A 22,065-nucleotide genomic window follows, 5' to 3' on the forward strand; every position below is an offset into this window, starting at 1 on the left:
TAGCGAAAAAATATCTGTTCACTATTCACTATTTCTCTTTCCCCACCCTTTCCCACCCCATTTTTCTGTATGCAATTCAAAGTGTCTCCATTCTTTATTTACCCCCATCCTCCACTTTTTGTCTCATCATCCACTTATCAGATAAGACAATCAACCATTGTTTTTTGGGGAATGACATATTTCATTAGTATTATATCCTCCAACTCCATCCATTTACCAGTAAATGTCATAATTTTATTCTTCTTTATGACTGAGTAGTATTCCACTCTGTATATATAACACAGTTTCTTTATCCATTCATCAATTGAAGAGAATCTACATTGGTTACACAATCTAGCTATCATGAACTGAGCAGCTATAAACATTGTTGTGACTATGTTACTGTAGTATGCTCATTTTAAGTCCTTTGGGTATAAACTAAGGAGTGGGATAGCTGGGTCAAATGGTGGGTCCATTTCAAATTTTCTGAGGAATCTCCATACTGCTTTCCAAAATAGCGTCATTGATTTTCAACCCAACCAGCAATGTATGAGTGAACTTTTTTCCCACATACACACCAACATTTATTATTGCTTGTGTTCCTGATAATTACCATTCGAATTGGAGTTAGATGAAATCTTAGGGTAGTTTTAATTTTTCTTATTACTAGAGATGAGGTGTACTTTTTCATATATTTTTATATCACTTCTAGATCTTCTCTGAAGTGTCTGCCCAGTTCCTTAGCCCATTTACTCAATGGGTTCTTTGTATTTTTGGTGTAAAGTTTTGTAATTGTATTTTTGTTTTTTAACATGTATAGGCTTCATTTTTTCTGGTTCTATAAGCCAAGGGAAATTACAATCTACAGTAAAGTAGAAAAGCCAAATTCTAGGGGAAAATTAAGACCTGGATGATTATGGATGCCATTAAAGTGCTAGTATTGTCGGTCATAGAATATGTAAACCCAGGGTCTTGGAAACTGACTGGCCAAGAGTTTTGTTTAGCCTGCTTTAGTATTTGTTTGGGGTTAAGTTTTAAAATAATATTTTTATATAAAAATGCAGGTCTCTAACTTCTTTTTATATGAATAACCCATTCCTGGGCCTACCATCCCTGTGGCAGTCCTGCTGCTTAGTAGTAATAGCTGTCTTAAGTTGGAACTTGTATTTCCTCATTCACCATTGCCCAAATTACTTTCTATTTTTCCAACATCTTGAATTTGACTCTACAGTATATAATTGTTAAAATGGTAAACTTCAAAAAAAGTCTTGAGCTTTCTGGTGGCCACATGGTAGTAGAAAAATCCAGGGGTACCTAAAGAGCTGTTTTTCTTGTGAAAAGGCTCTTGTGTCTTTAAAAATTTACTCTCGGGTTTGCTTTATTATGGATGGTTATGATCCTTAGTTCATATTTCTTAATATCCAGATTGTTAGATCCATAGATCTGTTTTCATGTGCATAAAATTAACCACTTTATTTTAAGTTTTTAGTGTAAATATTCTTAATGAATTATATGTTTAAAATATTCTTGGGTTGGGGTTGTATGTCGGTGCTAGAGTGCTTTCCTAGCATGTGTGAGTCACTTAGTTCAATCCTCAGCACCACATAAAAATAAGTACAGGTGTAGTGTGTCCATCTACAACTAAAATATTTTAAAAAATATTCTTCATAATTTTGTTTTATCCCAAGATTAGTAATCATGAGGACACTTAGCTTTTTGTCCTTAAATTATATGTTAGTTATGCACTGTACTGTCCTGCTTGTCAAAATCTTCAGCCACAATGGGAAAGTTTTGTTGAATGGGGAGAAGATCTTGAGGTTAATGTTGCAAAAGTAGATGTTGCAGAGAAGACAGGTACTGTAAGTCTGGATGATTTTGTTTCTTTGCCAATTATGTTCAAATTTTTCTTATTTTAAACATCTTATGCTCTTAACCTTTCATTACATTTTGAAAACATAGTGGTTTGCATCTCGTTAAATTAGTTCAAAATCAGTTAAAATCACTTGACTTATCATCTCTCTCATGGGGCTCAGCATGCAATGACTGCAAAAAGCAGATTCCCTAGTTGTGTATAAAGCTCATTGTTTGTGTTGTTCTAAGGGACCTTGAAGATATCATTTGCTCCTTATTCCTGCCCATATAACTTTATCTTATCTGTTCTTGTGCTCCAGAATAAGGGAATGTTTCTTTCAAAGTCAAGGTCACATTCTCTGATTTGACTTTAAAATTGAATTTAAGATTTAATACCTATGATTTGAGGATATGGGCTCTTAATTACAAAGCCTTAAGGTGGTAGTGTCAAATACATTCTTGTCATGGTCCCCTGCCCAACTGTGGGTCTTGTCCTTGATGCTTCTGTCTTGACCAGCCCCAGTCTTGTTCTTGGTGGTCACAATAAATCTGGGTTCTGGTTGCACTGTCCTAAGTGGTAACAATAGGAGCTATTTTGTTGACCACTTACCTGTTGCAACTCTCAAGAGTTTTTTATTTCTGGTTTAATCCTCACACAACCTTATAAGATATGTAATATACCATATAACAGATAAGGAAACAGGTTAATTGTCAGTCATCAGTGCTTGACACATGGTTAATAAGAAATGTAAGCTGTAATTATTACCTGTCTTAAGAAAGATTAATAGTCTTTCCCATGTTTAGCAATAATATAAAATGCCTTTGTTCTTTTATTTCAGTTATGACTTGATTTGAGACCTAAGACCATATTGTATTTTCCCTTGACACATCACTAGTAGTTTTAGTCATACATTAGTGTTATTGACCAAGTGCTTACATATATACAAAAATGTCTTCAATGATCAAACTTGACAAACTTTTAAATTGAGCTAATATGGAATATGTGTTTTTCTAAAGTTTCTTTAAGTATGTAATTTATATTTTCATTTTTTATTACAAATTTCTACTATTTTAGGCATAATTTTCATATTCTTAATAGCATTTAAATAATTCAGAATCACCTTATACTTAGTGATCGTTCCATGTAAAACCAGATGTATGTTCTTTATCACTTGTAGGACTGAGTGTATGGTTTATTATAACTGCTATTCCTACTATTTATCAGTAAGTATTTGAAGATTCTCAGTTTTGGAGAAGGATGGATCATAGTGTAATTGGAATAGTAGTCCTCTCTCTTGGATCATGTTTGAAGAGCTAAGGTAATATAATCTAGAAAATATTTTAGTGAGCTCATTTTGCTTTTATAGTACCCTAAGTTCATTTAGATAGACAGATGATACTTGAGGTAGTCTTTGTTGTCAGAAATTTATAGTTAATTGGAAAGTAATGTTCTTGTGAAATGGTGTGATCATCTTCAATATAGGAAATCACTGTAAGCCCAGAGTGCTGGTGTATCCTTTGTGAAATAGGATGAAGGGGAGATCTTGCTGTTTGCTGGAGCAGTTTCTGGAGAACACAGGATTTAAAGGAAATCTTGGAAGTATAACTTTTAAGAGTGCAGGGTAAGCATTCCATTCCATGGACATTCTCATAAACAGGAATGTGGTATTTTCAAAAAGTAACTAAGCCTTGAGGATAAAGTAGTGAGTGATACAGTAGTGTTAAGTCAGAAGGAACAGAAATGTGTAGTCTGCAATATTGGGTCTTTTATTTTGACTTTATTGGTATTCTAATCTGGAGGTAGGAAATCTCTAATCTGTCCACCTGCTGTACCTTGATGTCATCTATGTGGTAAGCTAAATATTAAGAAGTATTTCTCCTCATTTAAAATTTCAAAAACAATGTGGCAGTTGTGTTGAGTTTGGTGGTGCATGCTTGTAATCACAGTGACTCATGAGACTAAGGAGAATCACAAGTTTGAGGCCAGCTTCTGCAACTTAGCAAGACACTGTCTCAGTATAAAAAATAAAAAGGGTTCGAGTTGTAGCTAAGTGGTAGAACACTCCTGGGTTCATTCCCCAATACTGCCAAAAAGAACAGCAATAGAAAAACAAATTAGCATTTCCTTGTGTATGTCTTTATCATGTTTCCTTGTCCATTTTTTCCACTTTTTGTTTTACTTCTTTAGTCATTCATCCTCCCTTCTTATTTATTTAAATCTATTTTCTCTGTATCCCATAGGTGCTTCTCTCCCTCATTCCTTTTTCCCACATGTTCCTTAATTGGTTGTAATCAGTATTCTCAATATTACTGAATTTTTCTGGAATTTTCTGCCCTTCTTCTCTTAGTCATGGCATTTACCTTGCTTTTTTCTCTTCATTTCTGCCTGTTGCAATCTTACTTGTCCTTCAAAGAACAACTTCAATTCCATCTTTTCCTTAAAACTTTATGTTTTTGAATGGGAGCTTCTTTGTAGTCTTTTTCTCTGAATGGAAAAAGAATCCACTGATCCTGTGGTATGTAGTAGGAAACAATGGAGCTTTTGCACTTGTAGATGCACAAGACAGGAGAACAGTTAGGACTATTTGACAGAATCCCATACACAGGGAATGGGAAAGTGGAGGGGGATGGAAGGAAGTGCACAAAATTGACTGTAAATAGAATCACTGAAGTTCCTGAGAGAAAAACACTTCCCCAGATGCTTTCTGTAATTTAAAACAGAATGGCATAGGTGATGTGACTATGATGGAAAGTTCCACAGAAAACAAACAAAAAACCTTTAAACATAGTTTAAAAATAGCTAAGAATTTTCATGTTTCAGGCATTATTTTAATAACTTTTCATATGGTAATACTTTTAATATGTATGTTATACATAAAACTTAAACATCATTTTCTGAGATTTAGCTGCTTACTGTGCTTCATAGTACTTTCATACTTGGAAGAGTGAGAACAAAATCTTAAGTCTTATGATTGTGTTTGGGGCTGAGATGTCATCAGTAGTAATTCAACAAATTTCTACAATGCTAATGCTTTTGAATATTAGAATGAACTAAAATGAGGTGAGGAAATAGTGAAAACAAATACAAAATTTATTTTCCAATGCTATTGATATTTAATTCTGATCTTTAGTTGTGAGGATGGTGAATTTAGATGCTATCCAGTTTCAAGGACTAAGAAGGACTTCATCAACTTTATAAGTGGAAAAGAGTGGAAGAATATTGAACCTGTTTTATCATGGTTTGGTCCAGGTTCTGATCTTTAAGTTTGAAGGACTTTTCTCTTATTTACTTCCCAATTAGTTGGAAGAGATAATTATATTTATGTTTTATATAAATAAATACATGTACACAGTTTGTTTCTTGGACACTTAAGGCATATTTGGATTTATTATGTGTTTGATATTTTTAGTTAGATCTTGTAAATCAAACACATAACCTTGATACTTATTAAGCTATGTGAGGCCATTCTGTAGAATTAAGCTTAGTGCCTTTTTAGGAATATTTTAGATGCTTAGATTTGATCATATATGTCATTAAAAACTTAATAGTGCCCCAAAGACTGAAGAGTGTAATGGGCATGTGGTAATTTGAGAGACTCAAACATTATTTACATATATTACCTTTAAACTCCTTGATATACAGTGGTTAATTATGTGTGATTATTCTGTCCATTTAACTTGTTTGGATAATGTGTCTGAACAATATCTAATGGTATGATTAATCCTTGAGCTTAAATTTAGTTAGAAGATAGGTATTTTTTTATACCAGTTAGGATTGTGAATGGCAAGTCTATTTTCTGCTACACATTTGGAGTATAAGGCCTCAGTGGTCATTCAAGAGACTTTTGGGAATGGTGAATTTCATGGAGGTTATCATGTTCTTATCTTATTCTAGTCTCCTCACCATATTTGCCCTTGGAAGATGGGGTGTGGATCACAAACCATCAGAGAAAAATGCTTTGGATTCTAGGAGTGGGAGAAAGATCAGCTCTAAGCAGTAGTTTGTAATTGAAGAGTATCTTTTCCTTTTGTGCCTCCAGATTATTCTTTAGATATCAGAACTTCTCATTGAACCATCATGTCCAGTGCAATGATGGAACCTAGTATTCCTGATATAGTTTAATTAGTGCAGACAATAGTGAAGCCACACAGAAGTTTAAGTTACTTGTTGCTATTCCTACTTGTCTTTTTTGTTGTTGTTGTTGTCATACTGGGGATTGAGCCCAGGAGTTCTCTGCCACTAAGCTACATCCACATCCAATTTTACTTTATTTATTTATTTTGTGGGGGTACTGGTAATTGATCTCAGTGGGCAGTCAACCACTGAGCCACATCTCCAGGCCTGTTTTGTAATTTTTTTGGAGACAGGGTCCCACTGAGTTGCTTGGCACCTTATTTTTGCTGCAGAAGACTTTGAACTCACGATTCTCCTGCCTCAACCTCCAGAGCTATTGGAATTATAGGCATGCACAACTGCACCCACCCAATTTTATTTTCATTTTGAGATTGGTCCTTGCTAAGTTGCTGAGACTGGCCTCAAATTTTTGACCCTCCTGTCTTGGCCTCCCACGTTGCTGGGATTAAAGGCATGCACCACTATACCCAGGTGACTACTTGGCCTGTTAAACAACAAAGGCAACATGAATAAGCCTGTTTTCAAGGTTGAATTTAAAATGTAACTGATTTTTTAAATATTTTAAGTAAATCTTATCCTTTTTTGTGGTAGAAAAGGCAGTTGCTTGTAAGTTTCTGTGTAATCCTAAAGTCAACAGGCTGTATCTTTTTTATTGAGAGACTGTGTAGAGGGGGCATGGCAAGTGTAAGCTTCGCAGGTTCATCCACCTCATCATTTTTTATTGGAGTAAGCCATCCTTTCACCTGTGCGTGAAAAAGTCCTTGGGAACACCAACTTCTACTTCTTGCTAAAGGTGATATTGTTTGAAACAAACAAACTCTTCTTTTTGAAGCATGCTTTTTTCTAACTACCCATTTAAACTACCTGCATTTAACTTAAGAAAAATAATTATTTTTACTTATGATTTATTTCATACATAGTCACTTATATATCATTGCAAGTTGTCAAATTGTGCTATTACAAATTTTAATTTTTAACAAAATAGGAAAGGTAATTTTGTTGTGGAGGTGCTCGGGGTAAAATCCAAGGCCTTGTACATTCTGGGCAAGTAATCTGCAATTGTGTTACATTCATAGCAAGAGAGAAGTGATTTTATTTGGCAAGTGTCCTATTAACAAGTGTCCCAAATTGTTTCTTCAGGCACCCTTCTATACTTTGTTTTTTTGGAAGGATTTTAAGGGTGAATAATAATTGCCATTTCCAACTGAATTCATAGAGCTCATAGCCCGTTGGTCAGTAGTTGGTCAGTATTTTGAGAAATCATCAGATGAAAATTATAAGTGAACATTGAACTGTAAGCAGAGGTGTATGCCTGTAATTCCAGCTACTTGGGAGGCTAAGACAGGAGTATCTCAGGATTGGGAACAGCCTTGATAATTTAGCAAGACCCTGTCTCAAAAGAAAAAGGGAAGGGGGATGTAGCACAGCAGTAGAGTACTTATTTCCTAGGATATGCAAGACCATGTCTTTAATCCTGAGTACTGGGGTTGGGGGAAGGAAAAGAAAAAGTGACCATTGAAAACTGTAAAAAGAAAGAAAGAGACCAAGTATTTTATTTATGAGATGATCAGGTGATGACAACGTTTCAGAAACTTAGATTTTATGAGCAAACCTTATTAAAGTCATGAAATGAGTGAGTGATAACTTTTTTAATAGTAGCAATAATATCCATTGTTGGAGGAAATTATGGACTAGAAAATAGAAAATATAGACAATGCTGTGTATCTTACTCAGTTTTTAAATCATCTATTTTTTAGGATGTGTAGTAGCACTCTTTCGGCTGTCTGTGAACAACAGGTTATGGATTAAAAGTTTTCTATCTTTATCATTTTTTTAAAGAAACCATTTTTAGTTCATTTTTTCCTTTTGATTTCAGACTTGCTGCAACTATTATATTCAAAACCTTGGATTACTCCTTTGGGGATCATACATATTTTTGCTTTAGCAACTCTGCTTTCAGGATTATCATTAGGACTTGTGAGTAGTTAGTTTTTAGAGCACTAAAATATTTTAAAATAATAAATTGCATTAGTTTTATTATATGTAATGATTCTGTTTATTTTTACAGTGTATAATATTTGTATCAAATTGCCTTTGTCCTTCAAAAAGGCACAACTACAGCCATACCTTTTAAGTATGTATATTTTAAATTGTTTTTGTTTCTGGAGATTTATTTGATTTTTGTTGTGTGAATCTGAGGCCTAGCACATGCTAATAAACAAACTTTTTACTACTGAGCTACATCCCCAACCCTGAAGTTTTTATACTTTTATTCACTTGTAATTCCCTTCATTTCTGTAAACAGAGTTACACACTTAGTAGGTTCTTCTTCTGCTTGGATTCCTAAGTTTGGAGTGCTGGCCTCTATCAGTTGTATAAGTGAATGGGGAGATGTGTATATCATGTGAAAATGGTAGCCCAGTGAATTTTGGAATATTATTATTTTCTTGACTCACGAAGAATTTCAACATTGCATTTAACTGGTAGCTATTTCTTAAAATTGATCTGATGTCAGTGTGTTGCATACTTCATGTTATTCATGGATCTGTTTCAGTATACTTGAGTCAAAATTTTAATTTTTAGGTGAATATACTCTACTCTTAAAAGTCATTTGCTATGATAGTGGCCATATTTGAAGTTTATTCTTTGTTTCAGTCAATTTTCATTCTTTTGGTAGAATATTGGGAAATGCATTTCCTGTAGCTGATCTGGATTGGTATTGACCTGAACTGAACTGTAAAATGAATTTACATAATTCAAAGTATTTATTTCTGCTGCCTGTTTTAATACAAGTAATTCCCAATGTTTTATTTTTGATCTTGGAAAATTGTGCTGGTGGTAGAAGCCCTCATAGTTTCAGTTAGTAAGAAACTTGTACTTTTCTCTTATCTATTGGCTTTTCAGCAACTTTGTAGCTGACTGCTTAGGTGAAATGGTTTCCATTTTTTATTTGAGGAAATTAAGGTTGAGAGAGATGAGGGATTTTCCCAAAATCACACAGAAATTGCAGAGCAGAGTGTAAACCTAAATCAAACACATGACAATCATGATATTTCCTATATTTTGCTGCCCTTCTTAAGATTTATTGAGGTCAAAACTCCTGAAATGAAATCAGTAAATATTTCACTTACAGTGTACCTATCCTTCCCAGATAGTTGTGTTGATAGTGAGAGGGACAGTTATGAGGTAAGTAATAATTCTGTCCTCCAGGGGCTACTGACCTGCAGGAAAAAATGTAAACACAGATTATTAAAAAGATAAATTTATTATCATGTGTAAGGTTTTCAAAGTGATATGAAAAAATTCATTCACCAACTCTTAAGTTGTGAATAAAAATTTTGATTTAGCAAATACAAAAGATAACTATATAGAAATAATTTTTATTATTAGTTTTATTGATTACTATTCTGTACTTTTCCTCTAAGTTCTGTAGCTGTCAGAAAATTTGTAGATTGATAGGATGCAACTGACTTTAGATCCCATAAATATACCAGTCATGCTGAATCACAATATAAAGACTGAATCATTTTGGGGGCAATTACCAGAGTCTCCATCAAAGTCATCTGCTGAGAGTGTACTCTGGTGGTCTGCATAGATTAATTTCTGTTTCTAGTAATATAGGTATTGGAGTCAGAGATGTCTTCCAATTGGAGCAAACTTGAACGTGTATTGTACTTGCCAGGAGAAGTTGTTGCAACAGGTTCCTGGTCTCTGTCCTGGGTTTTGGAATCAGGTTCTGTGATGAGGCTTGGATTTTGCATTTCTGATAAATTCTAGGTGAAGTTAATGCTCTGGTCTGAAGACTCCTCTTTGAAAAATAATGTATTGGACAAAATGGTTACCAATAGAAAGAAATTAGGTGATGACATATAAATGCTTTAAAAATAGTGACACTGGTAGGTTTCCCTCTATGGAATAAACTGTGGGATTTATCCATTGTATGCATAGAAGGATGTAAGTTCTCAAAAGAAGGGGTTGGAAGAGTGAATAGGTATAACTTTAGAAATTTTCTGAAATGAACAAAAAGAAATGGCAGAAATGATACTGTACATCTTTTAGCAAGTTACTAGAAAATTAATTTTCTTAGAAATTTTTAAAAATGACAGCTAATTCATGTGAAACTACTTAAGTTTTTCTCTTCTCTACTGATGTCCACAGTAAAGTTATTAGAAAAGATTATACCTTGTAATAACTTAATTTGGAGAGATTGGAAAGCATAAAGTAATAATTTTTCTAAATGCATTTCTTTTTTTTTCCTTTTTTTATTTTTTTTATGTTTACATAGGGTAATGATGTTTATTTTACTTTTCCCCTCCCCCCTACCCCTCCCACCCCTCTTTTCCCTCTACACAGTCCTTCTTTCCTTCATTCTTTTTTTTTTCTTTTTCTTTTTCCTTTTTTTATTTTTTTATTTATTTTTTTTATTATAAAATTGTAAACAAATGGGATACATGTTGTTTCTCTGTCTGTACATGGCGTAAAGGCATACCATTTGTGTAATCATAAATCTACATAGGGTAATGTTGTTTGATTCATTCTGCCATTTTTTCCCCTTCCCCCTCTCCCCTCCCACCCTTCCCCTCCATCTATACAGTCCTTCCTTCCTCCATTCCTGCCCCCCTCCCTAAACCCAACTCCAACCCCAACACTAACCCTTCCCACCCCCCATTATGTGTCATCATCCACTTATTAGCAATATCATTCTTCCTTTGGATTTTTGAGATTGGCTTATCTCACTTAGCATGATATTCTCCAATTTCGACCATTTGCCTACAAATGCCATAATTTTATCATTCTTTATGGCTGAGTAATATTCCATTGTATAAATATGCCACAGTTTCTTTATCCATTCATCAACTGAAGGGTATCTAGGTTGGTTCCACAATCTGGCTATGGTGAATTGAGCAGCAATGAACATTGATGTGGCTGTATCTCTGTAGTATGCTGCTTTTAAGTCCTTTGGGTATAGGCCAAGGAGTGGGATAGCTGGGTCAAATGGTGTTTCCATTCCAAGCTTTCTGAGGAATCTCCACACTGCTTTCCAGAGTGGCTGCACTAATTTGCAACCCCACCAGCAATGTATGAGTGTTCCTTTTTCAAGATAGGTCTTTAATACTCACATTATCCTAAAGATGCATAATAAATTCTTAGTATTCATTCTGCATATGCTTAGACAATTGGTTTTCCTTTAGTGACATAATTGATAGATAAGTAATCAAAACTTTAATGTGATGATACCCCTTCTGGAGCATGCCTCATGTTTTGAGTTGTTTTCCCCTTTAAGTGTATGAGTTGTTTAGGAAAAAAAAAAAAACTCAGTCTACCTTTTGATCACATAGAAAGAAGTCTGAGGACAGAATTGAGGAGATCCTTAGGACCCAGATGATGTTATTAAGATACTGTGTTTCTTAATATCTCAGTTCTCCTTACCTTGTTGCAGTTTCAGCTCTGAGTGACTCTTTGTTCACAAGATAATCAAAGAAAGCCATCACTCACAGGGAGGAAGAAGGAAATCCACTTTCTTCTTATACTTCCCTAATATTGAGAGAAGTTGCAGTGCATTCCACTTGTAAAGGGCTCACTTCAAAGATTTACTTTATTGCCCACTTTGAGCAGATGATTTTTAATTGTATGAACTACATTTTGTATATTGTTGGATGCTCAAAGGTATCTCAGTAGTTGCTAGTAGCACTGCCCAGCTCCCCCCCCCATGTGACAATTCAAAGATATCCCCAGACATTGCACAGTGTCTCTTGGGGACAATATCATTCTTGGTGAAAAACTACTGTTGTAAACTGTAATATTCACTGGAACCATGCAGAATGTGTCATGTGTAGGGTCTTTTGACCCAGTATAAGGAGGGATGCCACGCAGACCAAACATTAAGTTGTCTATGATTGGAAATTTCTTCTCATAGTTTGCTCTACTTATTAATGCTCCCCCCAGTTCTGAGTTGCCTAGGATTCTCGACAATCTAGAATTAGTGAGCATAGCAAAACTCATGGACCCAACTTCCTTTCAGTAACATGGTATACTCTGGCTTAAGTTAATTAGCCATTGGCCCTGTAACAAATATAATATGTGTATGTACATGTACTTAAATATTCATTGAACTGTACACTTAAAATGTTTTATTTTATGTAAAATTTATTGTTAGTAATTTACCTTAATAAGATGATGAAGGGAAAGCACATTTATGAGACTAGAAAAAATGAGTAAGAATATGATTTTTAAGTGTACACATTGTGATTTCTTTTTCCCTGGGAACTGAAACAGGATAGCATTGAAGTTTTAATATACTTGTAGAACAAAATATTAATAGCAAATTAATGTAAGATCTGCTTAGTGCAGTACAGTTTCTTAAATTTTCTACATTCACAGCATTAATGCTTGTTGATTAATTATGGTTCAGTTTATAGATATGTAGGTAATTAGAATGAGTTTGGCAAGTAAAATGGATCTTCCTACCAGTTTTTATAATCTTCACTGTTTTCTTAATAATTTAATCCTTTTGGACATCCAAACAAAAATAAATGTTAAGGCAGTCATAGATAAATGAATCATTGTATCTTGATTTGAATCTAAAACAAATCTATATCAACAAGAACATATTTCTGGTCCTTGTCTTTAAGAAAAATCATTACCAGAATTTTTTCAACCTTAGGAAAAAGTGGAGGAGGAACAAGAGGCAGGTGAAGAAGATATTTCAGAAGAGGAAGCTGAAAGTAAAAATGGAGCAAAGACTTTTCACAGAATGCCATAAGACAACACTCTGTGGGTCCATGGTTGTCCATTGATAAATCCTAGTTAATTTTTATGGATACCTTAATATCATGATTTTAACAAAAACTTGAAGGTTGATCATTAGTTTTTATGTGATCTGTGAATTACATATTACAGGGTTTGATGTAGATTGTTGGATTGCACTATTTTCTTTAAGAAAATAAAAGCAGGTATAAAAGTCTGTAATATGATTTAAGAATATTGTGGTGGTTTAAGCAATGTTTAATTTTGGAATATCTCATGCAAGCCATGAGATTTGTATGTTTGTTTAATAATAACCTGTTTCAAGTCAGAATTGAAAAAAATTACATTTCCCAAGAATTGCATTATTGGGGTATTTAAGATTAGAGAAAAGGTTTCTAATTTGATATGATTTTTCTGAGTTTCACTGTGTGAAAAAAAGAATATATTTCCCATAAATGGAAAATTTTTGCACATTGTTTTGAGAAATGAATATTTTAGTGATAACTGTGGTCTTTTAGGGATAAAGTTCAAAATTTCTTTATATTTTAAAAATCATGCAAGTAATAAAAACTACCTTGCTTTAATTGTAGTTTTCTGCACATCATATACATAATATGATACTGATTGAGGAAGGTTTTATAAATGTAGGTGTTCACTTGATTCCTTTAGTGGTTAATTCCTTGTTTTTGTTCTCTTTCTTGATGTTTTGTTGTATTTTTAAATTTGCCATGGATTATATTTCTCAAACTGGGCTGTATAAACAGTATCAGTCACTCAGTCTAGATTTTACATCATTATTATTGAACCTTGTCGTGAATATTTTGATTTTGTTATTTTTTCTTTTATTTGTTTTTTGTTTTTATGTGAAGGTGGATAGTCCTCATTTTTATTTTACATAGGAAAGCTTTGGTATTTTATACTTTGAAAGTGCAAAGCTTAATTTGATACAAAATATAGTTTGCTTTCTACTCAGGAAAAGATACCTTGTACTCTGTGTTTTCAGAGTATCTTTGTTCTTCATGTTCAGAAAATTCTTTAATTGATTTTTTAAAGAGTTTCCACTTGGTGTTTTAGAATGGTAAAATTTTTATGCTTTCTGGAAGCTAATCCAGTGCAATGACTCCTGAGAGGATATGCAATAAACAGGAACACAGGAAGTTGAAAATTTGGCTAGGCATTTTTTTTTTTTGCTGGCATGTATTGTACCCAAGGTCACATATCCCCTGAGCCATCACCTCTTCCCTTTGTACATTTATATTTACAGATATGGTCTGTCTTAAGTTGCTTTGGCCCTCCCTAATTTAGGGAGGCTGGCTTTGAACTGGAGAACCTCCTGCAGCAGCCTCCTCAGTCCCTGAGATCACAGGCCTCTGGACTTTCATTTTACTCAAATACCTGCTGGTTAGTATTTTTGATAAGGAGTGTCCAGGAGAAGGCAGAATGGGCCAAAAATGAGTTGATTGTGGTTATAAAGACTGGGGATTCAGGTTTGAATTAACCCAACAGTCTTCTTATATAATAATGGCCTGGTAATATAATGTGTCCAAGATTTCCTTGCCTCTCCTCCTTCCCCAGGCCACCATGGATCACTGATAAATTTCTCTGGTCAGAGTTTAGTCATAACCCTTTTTCTTACTTACAAAAACTGAGGGTAATCTTTCTCTCATGATACCCCCCAGGATGGCAGGTTTTGACATGCAACTAAAGCTTCTGGCAGTATTGTTTTAAATATAAAAGTATAACTTTGTTAGAAAGTGATTGGTTTTGTCTTGGGGTGGTTTTCCTGCAAAGCACTCCACAGAGGCAGACTGGAAGAGAAAAGGATAGGAAAAGGAATGTGATCAGTGTTTTTTTGTAGACATCAAAAGTGATGTGCATTGGTTCTTGAAAAATTACTCTTAGGACAAAGACAGTGAACAGTGTGAAGTTTCTTCTTTCCATTGAAATTTTAATATTTGTTTGCAAAATAACCTTTTTCCTTGAGTGGGTGAAACTTTGAGTCATTATATGCATTGAACATGGTGACCTCTAGTGTCTCTGCAGTATTGGAGCAACCTAATTACTCCCTAAATAAACCAATATGTCCTAGATGCAGGGAGGCATATTTGTGTTTGCAAATTTATGGGAGAATGAGGCAGGCTGATGTCAGGTTTCCAGTCAGCCAGGAAACTTACAAACCCCCTGTCTTCAAATTAAAAAAAAAGGTCTAAAGTTTGCAGCATATACATGTCCTTGGGAACAATCACCAGGCTGACACAACAATAAAATATTTCAAAGAGCATAAGCATTCACCAAAAATTAAGCTTAATTTAAAATTATAATTGTGAAAATAAAATATGATTATTACAAATACTCCTTTTTATTTGGCTAGATTTTTCAGTCTAATAGTTTTAAGTAATTAATGTAAACCTATGCAATCATCAGCAGAGTCACATTTGCACATGTCACCAGTAGAAGAGCAGAAGAAGATGATGGCACAGAAAATACCCAGCAGCAGGTATGTAAATGTGCCAATTTAATTCCATGGTCTCTTTCTCTTTTCTTGCTTCCAGAAGGTAAATTAGGACAAATAAAATGACCTCATGGAATATTGCTTCGGGAATCAAACATTATAACTTAACACTTAAATCTAAAAGATTTTAACTAGACATCAACTTGAAAATCATATTAGAAATTATGGAAGCTTAATGGCAAACTGTATCCTAGCAATTGAGAGAGTCATTTGAATATTGTTTGTTTTCTTCCATGTGACCTCCTTATATGACAAGAAATAAATTTGAGACTTAGGAAGAAACAGTTGAAAGTAGGAAAATAAATAACTGAAATGTCCAATGAACACATTCAATGTTAAAATACTATCATTCCTAAAAGCTCAAAATTTTCATTTTTGAATTACCAGTTACCCATGCCTCTGTTCAAGATTTCATTTTCCCTTGACTATAGACTTAAATCAGACACACAAGTGCCTACTAATGGAATCAGAAACAACTTTATACTTCTTTTTTTTTCCATGACAGAAATCAGTAAATTACTAAACATGTTTATCTTACCTCTTCAGTGGATGTTAGAAAGAAGATCGTGGATGAAGTTATTGGGAACATGTGAAATTTTGGTGGTATCTTATTGACTTCTTTTCTGCTGTTGTCTGTGTTAGTAAACTGAGGTTTTGCATGCATTCAAATAGATTTCTCTTCCACTGGGCATTTGTGTGTACTTTTAGTGTGCAGATTTATCTTTGGGATATGTCTGGAGCACAGGTTATATCCCAGCATCAAGTCCACACATGATCATGTTCTATATTCAAGTTTCACTCACCAGCATGTCTTTAAAGGCAGAGAATAACCCCAACAATAATCACACCTTAAAAGAAAACATTTATCACCTATAAATAAAATGTATGTTTTAAATGATCACTAGAACACCACAAAATAAGAAGAAGGAATAGAAAAAACAGTATACACCTGACATGAAAAAATTAAAAAAAGACCTTAGGGTTAATAAAGTTATCAGGATCAATTTTCAAAAAGAAATATGAATAAAAGGGGTGAAAACAAGCAGAGACTGAAGAGGAGATGAGGATAATATTTGATAAAAATGAGAATAATAAAGGATTTAAAATGAGAATAAGAAGAAATCCAGGGACCAAAACAAGGGTGTGAATGAAACTATCTTAAAAATTTAGATAGAACATGAAAAAACAATGTGGAAACCTCATACAAACAACAGACCAAAAAAATGACAAGAACAACAATAAATCTTCAGAATGCTCTTATATTAATGTAAAAGAAATGGAGACACTTCCATCTAGGATTTCTAATTTTGGAAACATACAGCTTTTAGGGGATTTGGGGAAGCAACCATGATCCAGCAGTTTCCTTATCTGCTCTAGCTCAAACAGGCCTAACCTGCTGGTGGAGCACAAAAGCTGAGCTCCTTGCTCCCCCACATGACCCAGGGAATGCTGAGCGAACACCGAAAGTTGCAGAGAAAATGCAATCTAATTACTGGTTTTTGTACTCAGAGATGTGTTTCTGTCTAATGAAGAAGTGCCTCATAAACCCTCTGGACCATGGAGGCTGAGGACTAGTCTGTAATGCATACACCAATTACAGAATCCTGTAGCCAGTGACCTTGAAGTGTGTATGATTCTAAGCCTGAGGAATTTTCACACACTGTCTTGGAGCATGATACACATGACTTGATTTCAGAATCTTTAACTTCTGGGATCTGCCTGAAAATTTTCCACCTCATCCTCCCCAACACTTCTGGAATCTTCTGTCACTTGAACTCTCACCAAGCACTACTCCCTATGTCATAATTTTTCTTCAGTGGAAGTGTGTGTGGTGTGATGTTATGTTTCAGTTAAACACAGACACATTTCCTCAGTATATTTTCCTTTTTTTAAATGAGATTTTGATTCAGTAAATATTTAGCTAAAGAAGTTAAATTTTGAAATACTCTGATGACTCAAATGAAGCAAGTGCAACACTTTATCAATCCTACATGAGGTGATAGAAATGAAACTTTCTTCTCAAATCCAGTATTATAGTTTATGACAAAAAATTGATCTTTTGGTGTTTAAAATTTCTCTATAACATCAAGTGCATTTCTTCAAAAATTTTAAAGATTTCTACAGTATTTGTAGAACTGTGGAGCAATACAAAGTTGACTGACTGAAAATTGATGCTCTTGTTTTGGATATATATGTACATTAGTGTGTTTGTTGAGAGGGAAAACATTTCCTAGGTCCCTCATCCTGATTTTATTCCAGCAGTAGCCAGAAGAATGTAAGAGTTCATATCATTCTGGAGTTACTAGGACAGTGTGACTCAGGGAAGATTTTCTTGCTGAAAGTGCACTCATCTAATTTCCAATGTCAGTGATTTCACCATGACATACATATGGTTATGAACAAAGAGTGATGATGAAATCTTGATGCAACTCATTATTGACATTACTTTTACCAGAGTATCTGTGTGCAACATTCATAGGTGTATGCTTCATGTTTATATGGTTTGTCCTATCCAGGAGCAAAGAATAGAATAAATGGACACATAAAAGGTAAGAACCACAAATAATGCAAAATACATTGGTGAGACTATTGCCTTAAAACATGAGCTCTAGCATATTCTAATTGTTCAGGGAATTTACCTATTAAATAGCTAGTAACAACAAAGAGATATAATGAGTCATATCTTATTAGGTTTCTGCCACAGGTTAAATTGGGAATGTTACTAGAGAAACTGAATTATGAGTTGCATTGTGATACATGATTCAATCAAAAGAAAGTTGAAATAAAAGAGAAGACAGAATGAACACTGAGAAAGGCTTTGATGACAGGGAATTGAAGGAAGAAGGAATAGTTGTACTCAGCAGAGGGAAGGACATTAAAGTCACAGATAAGCAGGGTAAAGAGCAGTGTTTTTAAAACTGGAAGCATTTGAGTTTCTAGATCCAAAGTTGAATGAGGGATAGAGTAAATATTTCCCATCCTTCCTGACTTAGTCATAGTTGAAATGAAATTGAGGAGTGAAGAAGTGATCCCCATTGCTACATTTGTTTATCACAAAAGATTATCCGTGTATACATTCTAATGACACAAAACATGCTACTTTTACCTATGAAAAATTTGTAGGACAGAAACATAAATTAGGAAAGTAGAAAACAATATGAATGATTATGGAGTCATCCCCAAATCTGCAGATATCTAAAAATTCACTGTGGAAAGATTGCAACTCGTTCTAATTTTTCATTTGAGAGGGATATCCTGGAAAGAAACCCAGAACTACATTCAAGTTAAGGTAGAGGTGGTGGAGGCCCAAAAAGTTCACATTTGGAACTCTGAAACTGTAATGCATCTTCTGTTGGGGACATGTTCAGAATCTTATTCTGACTCAATAGATCTTTTCTTCTACATTCTTTTTTTTATATTCTAAGGTGGTTCCAGAGATCCTGGTGTGCAGACAGCATTTTTTTTTTCATAGCCAAAGAAAGAATTTCCTTTCAGACATTGAAAGAACACTAGTGGATCCTACTCACCAGGCTACAAGCAGACGACATGCCAGCATAACTAATGCTATAATTCTGAGCATGTCTCTCAGTTAGTGTGAAAAATGCAAAAGATAAAGAGTTAGAAATCATATTTCTAAGATAAATATTCTTCATTGTCAGGCAAGAAGAATAATCCATACAAAGAATGGAAAATTGCAAAATTAAGTCCCCAGCTTTACTTTTTTTTTTTTGAAAAACCTAAAGGGAAGGAAAAATGAGGAAGAAATGAAAGCAGTTAGCTAGGTAATTTTGGAGGTGAAAAATGAGAAAACTTAGAACACAATTCAGCTTCTTTCTGTATACCTGCCTTCAAAACAAAGGCAAGATGATTTCTGGCCCAGAAATGATTGAAACCAGTAGGGATGGGAAGAATCAAGATAGTCCATTATCTACCAGTCTCTCTTCTGTACCTACAAATTCCTACAACGTGTGTGATATGCATATGAATGATTCAGATGAGTGACAGTCTTTCTGAAGAATTAGTTTTTTTAAAGACAGCTAATTTTTAAATTTTAATTGTATTATTATTACTACTGTTTTATTGGTTCTTTAAAATGAAGCCATGTCCCTGAGTACAGTCTATTAGTGTGCTAAACTCTGATCTCTAGATACAGAATTTTCTGATCAGCCAACCCTTTTAGAAAATGTTTGAAAACCTGTCTAGTTATCTCACACCAACCTCATTTTTTAGCTAGAATTCTTTACAAATTTAATTCTCAAGCACCAAGACTGTTTTTCATAATGTATATACCAAAGACTTTGAAACACAATACCTAAAATTTTTATTTCATAATTCTGTGAATTTTCAGATCACTTTTTCTTTGGATTGCCATATCTAAATTCTTTAGGCTTTATCATGTTTTTCTTAGATATTGAACCTCTATCTTCACACAAGAGTGGAAAAAGAAATTTGATGTTGGGTAAATGAGAGGATACAGGAAAAGAAATCTCACCAGTATCCCATATGGGTATAAAACTCCCTAACCATATGTGTATTAACTGTTATTCTAAAGCATATCTGAGCTAATTAGTTCAGAAACTCTCTCTGGTGGTAAATGAAGCATACCTTCCCTGGAATATCATCAGCACTATAGAGTTACTAATTATAAGACAAATGAGGAATATGACACATACGTATAATTAAATGAATTAAATAATTTGGTTAGGTTTAACACAAGATATATCCTGCATTAATTTTACTTCAGCTTTGTCATTGAAATCTTCAGGTTTCTTCTTTCCTCCTCTTTGTACATATCACTCTGCTCTCCTGCATTCTGCATCTTATTTTTTTTTTGCAGTGCTGGAGATTGAACCCAGGGCCTTGTGCTTGCCAGGCAAGCACTCTACCAACTGAGCTATCTCCCTAGTCCAGCATTCTGCATCTTGACATTTAATATATACCAATATCTTTGTTTCAATGGTCATTTCAATATGATTTTGCTATTGGATACTTCACTGAATTTTACAGAACCTATGTTCCTGATTTTGTTTAGTACTTTTGAGTCTTGTGGCTTTACACAACACATACCTAATTTATTTTACTGATTTCATGTGAAATGAATCCATTATTTACAGGAGCTTAGCTTTTCCAGAAATTTTGAGTAAGTGTCATAAATCAAGGATATACTTGCATACTTGTACATAGCAATGAATTAGTTGCTCATATTTCTATGACATGTTTCATTTGCTAATGTACTTCTCAGTGGTGGACACTGACTTGGATCCTTTTGCATTCTACACAGATGCTCTCCCACAGAGTCTCTCCTACAAAGCCTCTCCCACAGACTTCTCTGATTGGGTTGTGGTTTTGTATGTCCAAGTTTCACAACAATGTCCACCAAGGTCTTAAAGGATCTCTCTCTTTACAGGAATATATTGCCATTGGAGAAACTATATGGTAAATCAAAGCAACGTTCACATTTTCTTCATTTTATTACACAATACTTTTGAAACCTTCAATTACACTTGGGAAGAATCTCATTTTCCTTTGACTCAGTTTCTTTCTTTCTTCTTTTAACCTTGATTCTACACAAGTCACTAAATTTATCCTGTCCTCTATTTATGGAAAAATTTCCTCCAATATGTCCTGCATAAACTTCCTAATGCCCTGCTGCCTTCTCTCTGTTCATCTACATTCATGCCCATAACTCTCTGTTCACCTGCTCATGTAGCATTTACATTGGTGGTGTTGTTCATGCATATACTGTACATAATGACCCTCAGCTCTCTTTAAAACTTGGATGTCCAAGCATCTTACATTTGCTGTAAATCTTTTATAATACAAATTTTGCCTCACTCTGTCTCTTGTTCCCTCTCTGCCTGTATCATCCTCTGGAAGTTCTCTTTTCCAATCCCTATATCATTAGAGAAACACCTTCCATTTAAAACCTTTTCTGTGTACAGACTTTCATGCTCTCAGCATTTCCTGTCTCTAGCTGGTAACCTCAATTTAGAAGTCTCCATTCAACTCCATCTAGAAAAGACTCTATCCCTCTCTGCATCTTTTATTTCCTTTAGCTCTTACAACAAACTCAAATATGAGGGGAAATAAGTAAAACTCTTGACAGTAAAGTGATGTAAAAGTGGTGCCCCCAAGTCCAGGAACCGATGGACTAGACAGGAAAAGGAATGCTTTACAGGTCACATGTTGATTATTACCTAGTATGGGAGCTGTAAATATCTGAGGTAGCCCTAGGTAAAGAACAAGAAGTTTATGTCAAAAATAACAACAATAATCATGGAAATTTCATGAGATAGTGATTCACCTTGAGTGGATCCACCTGTGAGTTATTATAGGCCTTGTACATGGTGGCACCTACTGTCTCAACTAGTGGTGCTCTGAAGTATGGAATCAGTAAAATTACACCTCAGTGATGTCTATGTGTACTGGGTTCAGAGGGGCACACCTGTAATTGCAGTTACTTAAGGGGCAGAGACAGGCCCCAGTCAGGTTGCCAGCAAACATGGGAATTTACAAACACTGTCTCTAAGGATGAAGACATGAAGTTTAAAGAAGTTGCTATAGTACTTGCCAAGGATACACATGTCCCTGCATAAAACACATAGCCCCACACACTAACAGCAATAAAGTATTTCAAATTATAGATATACTCACTTAAAATTATGCTTAATTTAAAACTATCATTGGGAAAATAAAATTTTATGATTATAGCTACTGCTCCTTTTTACTTGGATAAGTTGTCATTCAAATTAATTTTCTAGGTAGTTTAATTAAATCTGCATTTTTCTGCAGAGTCACATTTGGACATATCATCAGAGGAAGAGGAGAGATTGATGGCACT

At 34.4% G+C, this 22,065-nt stretch overlaps 1 pseudogene; it reads left to right on the forward strand.

Annotated features, from left to right (window-relative positions):
- Positions 1-2,009: 2,009 nt before the first annotated feature.
- Positions 2,010-2,096, forward strand: LOC124974659 (uncharacterized; annotated as a pseudogene).
- The last annotated feature ends 19,969 nt before the right edge of the window (positions 2,097-22,065 follow it).

This window comes from Sciurus carolinensis, unplaced genomic scaffold (genome assembly GCF_902686445.1).
Source record: "Sciurus carolinensis unplaced genomic scaffold, mSciCar1.2, whole genome shotgun sequence".
Classification (NCBI taxonomy): Eukaryota; Metazoa; Chordata; class Mammalia; order Rodentia; family Sciuridae; genus Sciurus; species Sciurus carolinensis.